Genomic DNA, 15,000 nt, shown 5'->3' on the forward strand with positions numbered 1-15,000 from the left:
CCGTCTTGAAAGCAATAGTTACAACATGTCATTTTTTGAGGAATGTTCTTGTGGGTGACTGGTTAATGTTTTATCCTCAAAGTCATATTGAAACCAAACCCTTTTGCCTCCCAGGCTTTTAACTATGTATTGTTGTGCTTGTAGTGGGAAATTGCATGTAAGGACAGCTTTTGCCACACTAGATCATCAAATGTATTATATATATTTCAATTAAATACATCAGTTGGCAAGCTGGCTAACTTGTATAAGTGCCAACTGTGATCTTGTAAGTGTGTTCCAGAACAAGTCTGTTGATATTGGAATGGCTTGATCATTTTTTGCTTTCAAAACTTTTGATACTTTGAAATAGCCTGGCGGGCCATCCTATATCATTGAAATGTATAGTCTGGAATCGAACCATTCACCTCGCTTAATCCAAGGGGCGGGCAGAGAATTGTCTTTCAAACTGCCTAGGCATGCAATAGGCCAGCGCTACGACCATATCCGCATCCGGTCGGCAAGACGGCAAATACATCCTTCTTCGAAAGGAATGACTTAAGTGCATTGTGTTGCTCAACTTTCAAAGAAAAGCACAAGTCCAACTCCTCCAAAGTTGACGCCAACGCCGATTCAAACAACCGCTCTTCGTTCGCCATAGCCACCTTCCTTGTTGTTCACTGTCGCAGGACTGTCGTTATCCTGTTATCCCGCCTTAAAACTCTCTAACAAAATAGAGCGCTGTGATTGGATGAAGTCCACGGCGTCAGCCAATAGAAATCCCTATGGTTTGATACTAGACGTACAGGCTGAGCAAATAAATTTGCTGCCGCTAGGGTGCGTCTAGATTTCTAGGCTAACTTTGAAACGCTTCAGGAAATAAAAATCCTATAATGATGAGATAAGGGTTGTTAGGTAAAGCAGTGAAGTGTGGAAAGCCACAATACCTTTCTCTGTCCTATGGCCTTGAAGATCTTCCCTTAGCTCAACACAATGCCAATGCCTTTATCAGCAAACCATTATAAGCTACAACTGAACATCCGATGAAAGATAAGACATACAGGATGAACACAGTCAAATCTTTAAATTCCTAAAATAAACAGGAACATGATTTGTTCCCTCCTCTGTGCGTGCCGTGCCGTCTTCCTAGATGTATGTGAGGTGCTCTCCCTCAGGTGATGTTCAATGTTTCTCTGTCTGGTTGTCACTTAACCCCCAGTTAGAGTGTCCGTGTCGCAGGGCTGGGCAGGCAGTGTTTCCCCATCACAGCTGGGGTTTGTTGCGTAACAATGTCAGAGAATGGACTCCCTGGTTTTGTTTTTCTCTTTGTCGTAGACGCCCATTCAGATTCCGCCGTAAGCAGAATTAACAAGCCCCTTTCCCACGTACTCCACTTACTAGGAGCCTATTAGATGAACAAGACAGAGAGAGAGAGAAAGACAGACAGAAAGAGAGAGAAAGAAGAAGAGAGGGATAGAGAGTGCGTATAAAGAGAACCCCCTAATTGCCCCCAATCCTTAGCTGACCAAAAAGCAACACATCAAGGTCTCCCACGTCTGAAATAGTTTTATTGATTTGTTTATTCCTTGTGAAACCCTTATATTTCTATCCCTGTTGAATCTGACCACTGAAGTTGCCTTGGGAGCGGCGCCAAGAATTCCAAGCACAACAATAGCATCGCTGTCTGTGGTGGAACACCACACACCACACCACACCAATCCAATCCAAATCTCCATCCACATACTGAAAGTGACATAACTCTCTGTCTCCGTAATGCTCCCCTCCTGTCCTGCATAGGTTAGAAGGAGCCAGATGGTCAAGCACAAGCAAGTAAATAGAAACCAAACTATGGTCAAACTGTGGATACGAAGAGCAGAAAACTCTAGGGAAGTCGACTCAAACTAGAAAAATAGATACAAAGAGAGAATCAATCCTGGGAAGAGACTAATACTGAGGGTCATAGGTGTATTTTAGACTTCTTTAGTGTGTGTGTATGTGTGTGTGTGTGTGTGTGTGTGTGTGTGTGTGTGTGTGTGTGTGTGTGTGTGTGTGTGTGTGTGTGTGTGAGAGAGAGTGTGTGTGTGTGTGTGTGTGTGTGTGAGAAAGAGTGTGTGTGTGTGTGTGTGTGCGTGTGCGTGTGCGTGTGTGTGTGGAAGTGCAGGCTCATGTGCGTTTTTGCATGTGTCTGTACATACTACATGTGATGTTGTGTGTGTGTGTGTGTGTGCTCAGTCTGTTTATAAGTCTCTGTTTGTGTATAGATATGTATGCACATGACTGGAAACCAAATAAAGTTCAAACTGCTGATCCAGTGACAAGGTCAGTTGGACTTTCACATGATGGCAATAAAGTTACAATGAGTGAGTGGCCATCTTTGTTCACTCATGAGGAAAGAATGCTGTTGATGTCATGTCTGTGTAATACAGGCTTCCTCCTGCGCAGATAAGAAATTAGAGATGAATGTGAATGAGAATAGTCTGAATGCGCTCTCACTCCTCACGCACACAATGGACACAATCACAATCACCACCACCACTCAGCTTGCCCTTCGTCTGTTTGAAAGGATTTTCTGCACAGAGGGATAAAAAAAAGCACAAATGGATTGTCTGAGGGTCCACAATTTGTCCTTCCTGCCAACAATGAGGGACAATAATACCACCATCACCAGGTGTTCGTTAATTTGTGAAATTGCCTGGTTGTTTTTCACCCATGGGATTGAGAGACGCTCAGAAGACATCTGTTCACTTCAGACTCAACAACCAGCGTGTTTCTCTTGTTTGTTTGCTTTGTTTTGTTTGGTTTTGCACCCGGGACAAATAAGTTTGGTATACTTTTGTTTTCATGATTTCTCCATCTCCATCACTCCATGTTTCAATCACTCCTGACAGATGCAGAATTGTGAATGAGAGGAACACAGTGAAACTTGGTACGAATCCCAGAAATGTTGGGATTGTAATGTATAATGAAGACAGCAGACAATCTCACAGTCTCTGAGGCAGAACTACTCATTACATTTCTTTTTGGTCTCTCTGGTATTTTGTGCTGGTGAGCCGAGGTCTGGGCCTCTCTGCAACGATTGTCTCTGAATTGGCCAAAACATCTGAATGGTTTGGGGGCCTGGTTGGAAAAAACGCTGGACAGAAGGGCCAAGGGCTCTCCACAGATCACCAGCAATGAAACACAGACCTGGTGTGGTTAGAGAAGAGAGAGAGAGATTCTGTGTGGACACACACACACACACACACACACACTCTCTCTCTCTCTTTCTCTCTTTCTCTCTCTTTCTCTCACACACACACAAGCATATTTGAAAAGAACACAAATGTGAAAATAGCCTAAAAGAGAGGAAGAGTCCCGGTTGTAGACTAAAAGTGATGCTGAGACAATAAATGTAGGGTTGAGACTTTTATCTTGAAAGGGAAACGCACCTGCCACAATCTTTCCTCCACCAAGTGTACTCAGGGGATGTCATGTGTGTGACCAGTTTTTCATATCATGATTGTGTATGGACCACATGTACACACATATACTGTACACACATATGAAAGTTCTAGTCTAGCTCTGTGCACTTTCATGATGACACACCCAGTTCCTTCACTATTGTCAAAACAACAGTACTGCCACCATTCTCTATCGACCTTAGTGAAAAATGCATCAGAAATTCAAGGCAGGATATGATAGACACTGATCAGGCTGATTCTTTCTTGAATGCCTAATCATAAAAACAGATCTGTAAAATGTATCTCTGTTTTGGGGGAAATTGGGCTGAATTGTCGCAGACTCCACTGGTTTTGGGTTTGTTTCAGGAAGTTTGTCTATCTGGGAGGACACAGCAGATTAAAATGGCTCCTAATTGCATGGTTTCCCTGGTTGTCTGCATTAGCGTATCGACGTGACTCACATTAAAAACAGACTCCCAGGTGTCTCCCTGCAAACAGGCTACTATTTAGAGGAAGGACTGAGGGATGTCGAGTCATTGTTCTTATCACCAGCTGGAGAGTGATACTTCTTGTTTTGCTTTTTTCATCTATAAAAAATTCACAGTTGTTCAGGGATGTTGGAATCTATGTTATCTGTGTTATCTTCACCTGATTCCTTTTGTGTGCAGACTGTGCACTGTAAGAGAAACAGGGCTCACATTCCCAATATTTGGAATCGCTCCCGTTCCTCTTGGAATAACAAGGATCTCTTCAGGAGGGGGAGCACTAAGGGGACGCTGAAGTTGTAAAGGTTTGGTGTGTGTGTGTGTGTGTGTGTGTGTGTGTGTGTGTGTGTGTGTGTTTGTGTGTGTGTGTGTGTTTGTTGTGTGTGTGTGTGTGTGTGTGTGTGTGTGTGTGTGTGTGTGTGTGTGTGTGTGTGTGTGTTTATGACTGTATGTGTAAGTGATCCTATGAGTGTATATATATATATGTGTGTGTGTGTGTGTGTGTGTGTGTGTGTGTGTGTGTGTGTGTGTGTGTGTGTGTTTCTCTGTCTGTTTGTACACCACATGTGCCCGACTGTGTGTTTTCATACTCCCATGAAACCTGAGAGGAGTTGAGAGTGGGGTCCCCTTTAAAATGCAGGAGACAGGGCCCTGTCTGCCACCTCTGTCTGTGTCTGGGTGTCTGTGTTTGGTTCCCTCAGGGAGAGGAAGAGGAGGAGGAGGAGGAGGAAGAGCATGTCCCTGTTGAGGAGATTATGTTGATCTGTTTTTGTGTTTTTGTGTTTTCGCGGTGAGTTGCCCGGGTGAAACATGTTTTTATTCCCAAACAACAAAATGTTCTCTGTGTGGTCATTTGTAAACAGTGTGTACTCAGTCATACACAAACGAACATTTGTGTATAACACACACACACACACACACACACACATGATACACAGGGGAAAATACACTCCACTAAAAATACACTACACTCAAAGATACAAAAACACACACTCACCCTTTTGAGTCATATGACACACTGAACACTTCACACATCATAAATATGCATCACACACATATGAGCTGCACAGAGCACTTAGAGCCAATAGCCTCCCATTGTTCCATGTAGCTCCACAGGGGCAATAGTGAATGATGGTGAATGAACACCTTATATTTATCAAAGGTAGTAAAAGTTATGTTCATTCTAAACATTTTTTTTGGAAAGCCCTTCACTGCTGTCCATTCAATGTGCATGCTTAAAAAAATCTCACACTGGTGTTTTGGTCCTGACTCTGTAAATTGGAAACAAACAAAGTAGTGCTGACCAAAAGGGCATACTCCATTCCATTCCATTCCACGATGGTTTAGGAGCACAGAATGGAGGAGCAGAATTTGATTGGCTATTGAGCTAAAGTATCAACAGCCTTTCACCAAAATCACAGGCTGCATGTTTAGAGGCAAGGAGGGGGTATTTCCCCATTACCCATCTCCCCTGTTTCCCATGCATGGCTGCACAGGGACAATGCTAAACGCTGGTGAATAGATATCTAGCGGGGGCGTTCATTAATTGCCTGCATGTTGCTGCAGGACCAACTCCCAGTCTGAAGCCTCATCATATCAGGTTGCCATATCACATTATCACCAGCCCTAGGCAGCTTTAATAAAGCGTACCCACATTGCCCTCACAGCTAACACATTCAGGTGCATGCTAGCATGCTACAACTTCCCTGTCCCTTCCTGTGCTACCCACCTAGGCTGATAGAATTTTCTGTTCAATTCTTTATTGTGTGATCAAACTTTTTAAAAGCGATATGAGACGAGAGAGTCATCACAACGGTCTGCCCCATTCCTAGTTACATCCTACTCACTTAAACAGCTTGATTATCAGCTCACAAAAAATGTAGTGGTCCAATCACACCTGCATTGCACACCTTTATGAATATTCTACAATATTGATAAGATACTCTAGAACTGCTCTTTGTTGTAATATAAAAAGGCTAGATGTATAAATGGTAGTTAGCAGACAAAGTCCAGACCTCTCCAAGTCAGATGCGTGTCTACATACATAAACAAACTAACTGTTTGTACTCCAACCAGCGTTCACAACAACTTTGGCATGCCACGGGCTACCCAAAAACCACTTAACACTTACGTAATGTCTTCATTTTATAGTCTTTCCCACCATAACTTAAAGTTCAATTTCTTAGTGGGAAGAATGACTGAGTTTTCAATTATCACACACATTAGCACCACATAACCCCAGGAACATAAACCAGGACATAAATCTGTCTCCTTGATGCCACTCGATACACAGAATTCTCAGACACTCAAGGCACCAACACTCATACATGATCAGACACAGTGCATTTGTGTACGCAAACCTGGCCAATAAAGCTGATTCTGATTTGCACTAACAGTGGTGCCCTTATGAATGGGACACACTGCACATACATTTGTGCCAGAGCATCGGGATCAGGTTGACGAAGGCTTTACTGTGTCAGTCGAGTCTAGACGCGTATTTAGAGATCCTCTGTGAAACTCACACCGCGCTGCAGAATGCTTCACTCTTTCTGATTGAGCTGTCATCCTCTGCCACTCATCACCCTCCCACTCTCCTCCATTCATTTCTCTAACACCCCCACCCTCCTTGGTGGGATGGAGGTGGGGATGGGGTGGGTGTTGGTGTGTAATATGCATGCATACTGCATACATGTATGCACTATACATACACATGCATATTTTGAGATTTTGAGGGGGAAAAAAATTGCAGTAATATTTTATTTTTTTGGCCTTTTATTTACAGGACAGTAGAGAATGACAGGAAGCGAGTGGGAGAGAGGGTTGGGGTGGGATCCGGAAAGGACCACGGGGCGGGAATCGAACCCAGGTCGTCGGCGCAAGGTGCAGGTGTCCCAGCCAGCCGTGCCACGGATGGGACCACATTGCAGTAATATTTTGTCTGCATGATGAGTTGTGTATAAGGATACTAGATGTGCCTGAAGACACAGATCTTGCAGAACTTGCAAAAGGAGACAGAGCGTTATTATTTAATTGTACTGCTGATTCAAACTTTATTTCTCTTTATTTGCCCAACACACCAGAACAGCAACTTACATGAAACTAGCTACATGGAGCCACCATGTAAGTGTGTGCTTCTCCAAAATGTATCAGGTCCTTCCTCGATGCTACACCTTTCCACAAAGTTTCATGACAATTGGCCTGTTTTGGTGTATTCCTGCACACAGTCAGATAAACAAACCGATGAACCATTCCAAATAGAAGAGACATCCTTGGCACAGTAAACATTTAGGCAAGCCATTCATTTCAGTGCTTCTCATGTAAGCATTTTAAACCTATGTCACCAACCTTAACCTTGACCTTCAGTGCATATATGACATAATATTGATCTTAAGGATCCCACAGCACAGGCTAACTAACTAACACAGTAAGGCTATTTTACGTGGATAATGTGTAGGCTCCTCGTTGTAGCTCTGGAATGGGGCCTCGTACCTGCTTAGGAAAGGAGGCCAGTTGATTTATTCTCCTGTGAAGTTCAACAAGCAGGTGTTGTTGCAGGTGTTGTTGTGGTGATGATGGCTGAGTCCATGCCTGAATGTCAATTATCCATTTGTCATCATAGACGTGAGAGTTTTGTAAGACTGTATATATTTATGGCATTGCTTTGAAAACTGTGTCAAATGTAGAGAGCATGCACGATTGATGTTGATGTGTTTGTGCCTGTGTCATTCTCTGTGTGTGTGTGTGTGTGTGTGTGTGTGTGTGTGTGTGTGTGTGTGTGTGTGTGTGTGTGTGTGTGGGTGGATGGACATGTGTATATGTGTGCAATGCATCTCTGTGAGTGGGTGGGGGGCGGAGCAGTGTGTGTGTGTGTGTGTGTGTGTGTGTGTGTGTGTGTGTGTGTGTGTGTGTGTGTGTTTAGAGAGTGCAGTGGAGTGGGGGATAGAGATTACCCGAGTGTGAACACAGAGAACAGGGCGTGAAGAAATGATGAGCCACACACTCCATCTAAACCTGTGAAGCTTCATCTTTTCAACAGGGCCATCTCTCTCTCACACACACACATACTGATACACACCCAACCCCTCTAGAAATGGGCAAATGGGTAATAATACAATACACTACTAAGACAAAGATGAGAAGTTGCTCATCAGGCGAGCCATAAAGAATTACAGATATGGGGACACATTTCTCCAACCCACACCCACTCCAGGAACACTAGTTGACCCTAGACCTTTGTATGAGCCCCCCAACTGTGCCTTTTGACCCCCAATGGTGGGCCTGGTGCCCAGAACTTAGTAGTTTACACACGGCTGGAGTGAAGTCTATTTGCGTTGTTTATTTTATCTAGCACCTGGACTTTACTGCGATGTTGTTTTGATGTTCATGTCTAATGAAGAACAGCCACAAACATCCGCGCTTGGAGGATGCCATAGTTGTATCAATCATCATACCCAGTCTGGTGAACTGTTGACACGAGATGCTATCGCCACTTTGTTTTGAATTTCTGGGTTTATGCTTTGGAAATAATTTAAGTCCCTTCTTTAGTTCTCCAGACCAAACAAAGCCAGGGGAGTTTTCGGGACTAGCTGAGTTACGGCAGCATGTTTGTTGTGCACCAAGACTCACCAGTGGTATTTGGAGGGGGGGCACAATCAGTCGAGGTTTTATGGACATTAAGTTTGACCAGTAACTCTCTCCTCTCTCTCTGCTTTCAGAGGAGCCCCATGGAGTTGTCGCCCATTTTAATAATGCATTGGGTTGGTGTGAAAGAGAAGCTATAAAGTCAGCTTAATGATGCCCTTAGAAAGGAAAAAACAGGCCACTCAACAGCAGACGCTGCCACAGGCTCAGTGTTCTCAAAGTCCCACCCGTGTTTACAGGGTAATGAAGTCCAAGTGAAGCTGTGAGAATGATATCTATGGGTATTAGAAGCAATGACAATGATATCTATGGGTACTGGAAGCAGTGACAATGATATCTGTGGGTACTAGAAGCTGTGAGAATTATATCTGTCTATACTGGAAGGTATTCAAAAGAGGAGCATCAGAACAATCTCCGTTTCTCAGATTTTCGCTTGCTCACACACTCACACTATATCACACATACACTCTCACATTCTCTTCCTTTCACTGTCTTTGTTTTTTGCTCTCTCACTCTCTCTTTCTCTCTCTCTCTCTCACACACACACACACACACACACACACACACAAACATGCTGCTTTGCTCTGCAGAGTTTGCTTTCGCACCTTTTCAAAATGGTCAAGCTGTCATGAACCGTTTAGCACACGTTGGGCCCGCACGCCAGAAACATATTTTTGTTCTTTTAATAAACATGTCAACGGTAATGGTGTTGAGGATCCCATTACAGGCCACTTATATGTGTGGAAGCCCCGAATCTAAATGTGACTAAAGATCACATGTGCACATAATTAGTCACCAGGCAAACAGGCTCACATAAGCAACGGATCATATTTTCAAACTGGTTAAAAAACATGGTGTGTGTGTAATCAGTATTGGACATGGTGGATGCTATTTCAACAGGTGGCAATGGGTGTTTTTGCTTTTGTTTGTTTGTAAGGAGTGCTGCAAACCTCTTCACAATGTTCAGATGGCCTTGCAAGTCCATAGATGTGCAGAGATGTTACATGACCTGACTAACAACACAGTAGTACTTCACCAAGGAATATTGGCTCATTTGAAAGAAGTGGGGGTCAATTTTGAAGCAAAAAAAAAATGTTAAGACCATGGAATCGTGATATTGATAGCCTTGCAATGATCATGGAAAGTCTAGAAAACCATCTTGGGATGAGTTAAGTAACAAACATGTTTCTCTGCTAAACAACATCAAAGCACTTTTAGAAACGCCCTTTCACAATCTCCGGGAAGTTCATTGGATCCAGCGCTTACATAAAAGGCACAACATGCAACAACATCACAGAACATCACTTCCAAATGTACGAGCCCTAAGGGGTCACTTTGGTCCTTATGAGAGTGGCCTTGGCTGCACATGCCTGGCATTCTTACCCACCGCTGCCAGGCCACGAGGTCACCAGAGGGCATGGGGGCGGGGGGGCACATAGGGAGGACAGTGAGGGGGAGAGAGGGGCAGGGGGCCCCATCAAGCCAGGCCTTTGGACGTGGTGGGAGGCAGTGAGGAAGAGTGATAACTCAGCCATCTAAAGGCAGTTACTACCAGTTAAGAGTGTGAAGGACGGGGAGGCTCTTAAAGACGTCTGTATGCATGCATGCAGCGAGGGGCCAGGGTTCACTGTCTGCACAACACACACACACACACACACACACACACACACACACACACACACACATTTATATAATGCATTTGCTCACATTCATAGACACACATTTATATAATGTATATGCACACATTCATAGACACACACACACACACACACACACACACACACACATTACAAACCCATGCTTGCACCATGTGCATCCACACTCACACAAACACACAAAAAAACAACAACAGTCCTGGGTTGACGGTCACAGACGTCTCTTTCAGACTGGGACAGAGAACCTTGTGAACTTCCTCCAATGGCCCTAAAACCTCTCCCCCAGGCCCCCTGTTTCCCAAAGGTTAAATGTGGGGAGGGAAGGGGGCGGATGGGCGGGGGAGTGGGGTGTGGGGGGCTTATGTAATCTAAATGCCACAGGAGGCTTTTATGTGTCGGAGGGAGTGGAACGGCATGCGCTGTTTATTGCCCTGCACATATAAATACTGAAAATTGTAAAGTGTCTTGCCATGGCAAAGTGTCAGGAGATGCGCCTTCAGTAGGGCTGGGTACAATTCTAGGCTGATGGATTCTGTGCCCGTGGAGACTGTTGCCATGGCACTGTGGGGCACACATTGTTGGGCGTCTAAGTGGTAGCGCCAATCTTTCTTGTGGATTCTCAATGTTGGATCTTCACTGCCACGACAAAGAAAAGATTCCGGTTGGTTGTTTTGCCCTGGCACATTTTTCAAAGTTGAGTTGTTATTGTTAACTGTTCCAAGTACTGGAGGATTCAACTTTGAGAATGGGCTATGAACTGTTAAAAAAAGTAGACTGTTATGGAAACCAGATCAGGGCTAAATGTGTTGTGTTGTCTTTAAAAAGATTCCTCATAAAGCAAACTAAACAAGCAAATAAAGAAAATAAAGCTGAGTTGAAATGAGAGGGAGGAAAGGCATTATTTTGCCCATGGGAAAATTGCAGGGCAATGGTTGCATGTATTGTTGTATAGGAAACAGGTGCACACAGAGTGCACACACACACATACAACACATGCACACACACACTCACACACACACACACACACACACACACACACACACACACACACACACACACACACACACACACAATCATGCCCTATAGAGAATGCTTTACTGACCCATTTTAGCTGTGGAAAATGTTCCCCAGCTGTAGGGTAGGACAAAATGCATGTTTAGATTGTTTCCTTCAGAGGTCCTAAGCTCACTGAGTTCTCATTGTGATTACAGCACAAAGAGAGTGGTTTGCACCCCCCATTCATACACACACACACACACACACACGCACACACACACACACAACCCCCTAACCCTTGAAAATCTGATCAACAAGCTGCCCATAATTAGAGACTCCGGAGATAGGCAGTTAAAAGTGTTTTCGCTCATTTAAAACACACACACTTCCTCCATGAGAGTGTTTCAACGCCCTCACAGCTTTAGAGAACAGAACAAAGTCTCAAACATTTTTCACTTCAATACCTCACAGTAAGGCAAGGTACTAAAGTTAGATATTTGTCCTATCCAGTATGAAATACACAGCAGTTCAACAAAGCTTAAAACATTTTCCTAGCAAGGGTTCTAGAAAATTACAAAAAACATTTCCTAGCAAGGGTCCTAGAAAATTACAAAAGTGAAACAGAGACAATTGTTTTATCCTTTCCACTTAAGTGTGTCAGAGAGTATAACTTGGCAAAGGATATCTTTGATACCTGAACAAATCTAAAGTATTTTTATTCCTGTTCCTCACAGCGAGTCAAATTCCTTGGGCAAAAGCAGATCATTAGTCTTAACCTTTTCAATCTGTTTTACAGTTGTTGAAAACAGAAAATAGCATTGAGATGCTTAGTGGTGGTACGTATATGATCCTTATGAGGTAATGTATAGAGTTTCACTGCATTCAAGTGCTGCTTACTCACTCACTCCTGCTGGGGGATTTGTTTCCCAGGTCCTCCTCTGGATGTCTAAGAAAAACTCCTGTCTGTCATCATGAAATGCATAAGCCTACCACAAATGGAAAGACTTGAAGTAATTTCTCAGAGGTCACAGGAAGGAATTGAATACACTTGAAACCACTTTCAATAAAATTATTTAGGTGAATTTTTAAAATGTGTTTTAAAATGTCTTCTACACTCTAAATACTTGTCTATCTACATGCTTACAGGACAGTAGATGAAACGGTACTTTTAATAATGTAAATGGGAATTTCTAGAGGCCATCACATTAGGTAAAATAAGCTCTTCATATAAATTAAACATTAGCTTGCCTACCATAACCTTCAAAATGGCTGAATCTGATAAATGTAGCAGTACAGTATGTGACATTTTACATGCTGCATCTTGCAGAGTAGTCCAAAGCGAACTAGCAGAGAGTAAGGTTGTAAGTGTGAAACTTGCTCATTTCACCGTTCATGTTTTTTTAGTTTTGAAGACTAGGCATAGAGGCTTAGGCGTTTCCTCTCACTTTTTTTTCTTTCTTTCTTACTGAGATCTCACCCAGACTCGAGCAATTCCGCACCGCCGTTTACTGTCAGCGCCAGACCTGTCAGTTTACAGTCAGCAGGAACAAAGCAGGGTGAGCTATAATTGTTTACACTTTTACATTTTGTGTATCTGTTTTATGTATGCTTGAGCACCAGCAGGACTGACAGTGTGCCTGAAAGTGGATTTTGTAGCTTTGTCAGTGTTTTAAGCCCCTAACGTCGTCTTCCAGGCAGCACTGCATGGAAGGCACTAGGGTTAGGCAAGGGTTAAGGTTAGGGTTAAGGTTAGGGTTAGGGTTAGGGTTAAGGTTAGAGTTAGGTGCCCCGAAGTCGACGGTCGCAGTGCTGCCTTGAAGTCGACGGTGGGGCCAATTGACAGCCCGGTTTAATGTGAGCTAGTCTCTTTGGGAGTGGTATGGTACATGTTGTATGAGGTAATTTAATATTATAAATAAGAAATAAGACATTCACTTTCTATATCTTTGTAGTTGCTTATTTATTGGATGGTATCAGAACAGTATTTAATTTTTTGCTGTTCACCTTTTGCACCTGTCATAACTCTGTTTGAGTTATGTATTTTACCTATTTGAGCCAAACATCCCTTTAAAACATTGTTTGGGAATAGAAATGTGTGAATTTAAAAAAAAATTTGACAGAAATAAAATGTTCATAGTTAGAGAGAGATACATTTTTACATTGTATCAGTTCAGAGATGTCTAGGCCACACCTCTTGTGGGGTCACTGCAAGCAGGCTTATGCATAATGAGACAGCAGTGCGCAAGTCCGGGGTCCAGACAGACATCCTGGGTCCCTTGATGCATGAGTGAATGAATGAATGAATGAATGCATGAATGAATTAATTAATTAATGGATGGATGGATGGATGGATGAATGGATTTGTGGATAAATGAGCTCTTAATGAGGTCGTGTTTTTTGCAGTTAGTCTTAGGAATGTTCTCCATTTAAAAACTACCACTTTAAAGTAGACTAGTTCAATCAGACAAAATGTTAGTGCATTATTCCACTATAACACTACCTTCTTAAGACATTGCAAAGTACTTAAAATGTAATTAAAGGTGCAGTCGGAGATTGCACAGGAAGTTGTGTTTGTTTATATTTATGTTTATATTTAAAATTATTAGCAGAATTTTTTCCAAAACAATGTACATTATATTTTAACCAAGGAAACACTCCAGAGTGCCCCTAGTAGGCCTATTCCCAGAGAAACTCCACACAGGGTTTCATTTTTGTAGGGAACAGGTTCTCCCCACGTTGTTTGTCTCCAGGCTTTTTTTTTTACATTGAACTCGGAATGGGAAGCGAGTGGATTGTGAGGAGATGATTGCTGAATGTGACTAAAAATGTTATGGGCTTGAAATTGTGCACGATTGCTGACTGCACCTTTAACTCACTAGGCCCAAGAAAATCTGATTCTGATTCTGATTAATGGAAAAAAACTATCTGGAAGCCTTGGAGGCCTCTTACATCAGTCTCACCCACGTTAACCACTACGCAAAGCTGTCTTGCGCAAAGGATGGTGCGGTTCATGCTGTGCACTTCTCCCTGGTGTATGGGAGTGCCCCACAAAGACAGCATTGTCACTCCACGGCTGGACGCAGGCCCACTGGAAAGATACCACGTACTTTAGAGAGATGTAAAGTTTACAGATATGTTACTCACTGATTAACCACCTTTACACTGTTTTGCTTGGTAGAAACCAAAGATTCTAGAGCGGAGCGTAGCACTCTAGAATCTTTGGTAGAAACCCTACTTGAAGGAGTTATTAACAGGCCTAGGCAGACATGGTCTTTGTTTAATATTGCTTTAAGATGTATTGCTGACTGGAAGAGGTCCCACACTGTGGGGACATGATTGACTTTCAGATGGCATGCATGCAACTATAGTAGCATATGTGTGTATCCATTTCCCCTAAATGAAAAAAGGACTCATTGCCACTGGCACCTTTTTAATGTGGAATTTGTATTTGGAATATAAAATAATCCATACAGTTGTGTAGCCTACATTGAATATCTGAGTGTTCATTTATGAAAAAAAAAACTATCAGAACTTTCCACAAAAATGTCTGACACAAAAAAACAAATCTACATCATTTCTGTGAAATAATTATTAGGTTTTCATTTAGTTGGAACATTTAGCCTCTGGCTGTTTTTAAATCACTCAATAAAAAATTACGTCATATGCTAGTGTTTTAGTAAGCGGGAGGGAATCGTGGCGAATGGACCAATAGGATCCCGATTATGTAAATGAACCAAGCAGGTCGTTGTGTAGCGCAGTGCTTTGCAGTGCAGACTGAGGACCTCGTCTACAATTTATCTACTCCGG

The 15,000-nt window shown here is 42.8% G+C and overlaps 1 protein-coding gene across 1 annotated transcript in view; it reads left to right on the plus strand.

Moving 5' to 3' along the window:
* Window positions 1–14,947: 14,947 nt before the first annotated feature.
* Window positions 14,948–15,000, plus strand: part of nedd9 (neural precursor cell expressed, developmentally down-regulated 9) — a 31,074-nt gene continuing 31,021 nt past the window's right edge. The window contains 1 exon segment of the mRNA XM_048229505.1: window positions 14,948–15,000. This exon segment is cut by the window's right edge and continues 219 nt beyond it. The gene's annotated coding sequence lies outside the window, so the exon portion shown is untranslated.

Source organism: Alosa alosa, chromosome 20 (genome assembly GCF_017589495.1).
Source record: "Alosa alosa isolate M-15738 ecotype Scorff River chromosome 20, AALO_Geno_1.1, whole genome shotgun sequence".
Taxonomy (NCBI): Eukaryota; Metazoa; Chordata; class Actinopteri; order Clupeiformes; family Clupeidae; genus Alosa; species Alosa alosa.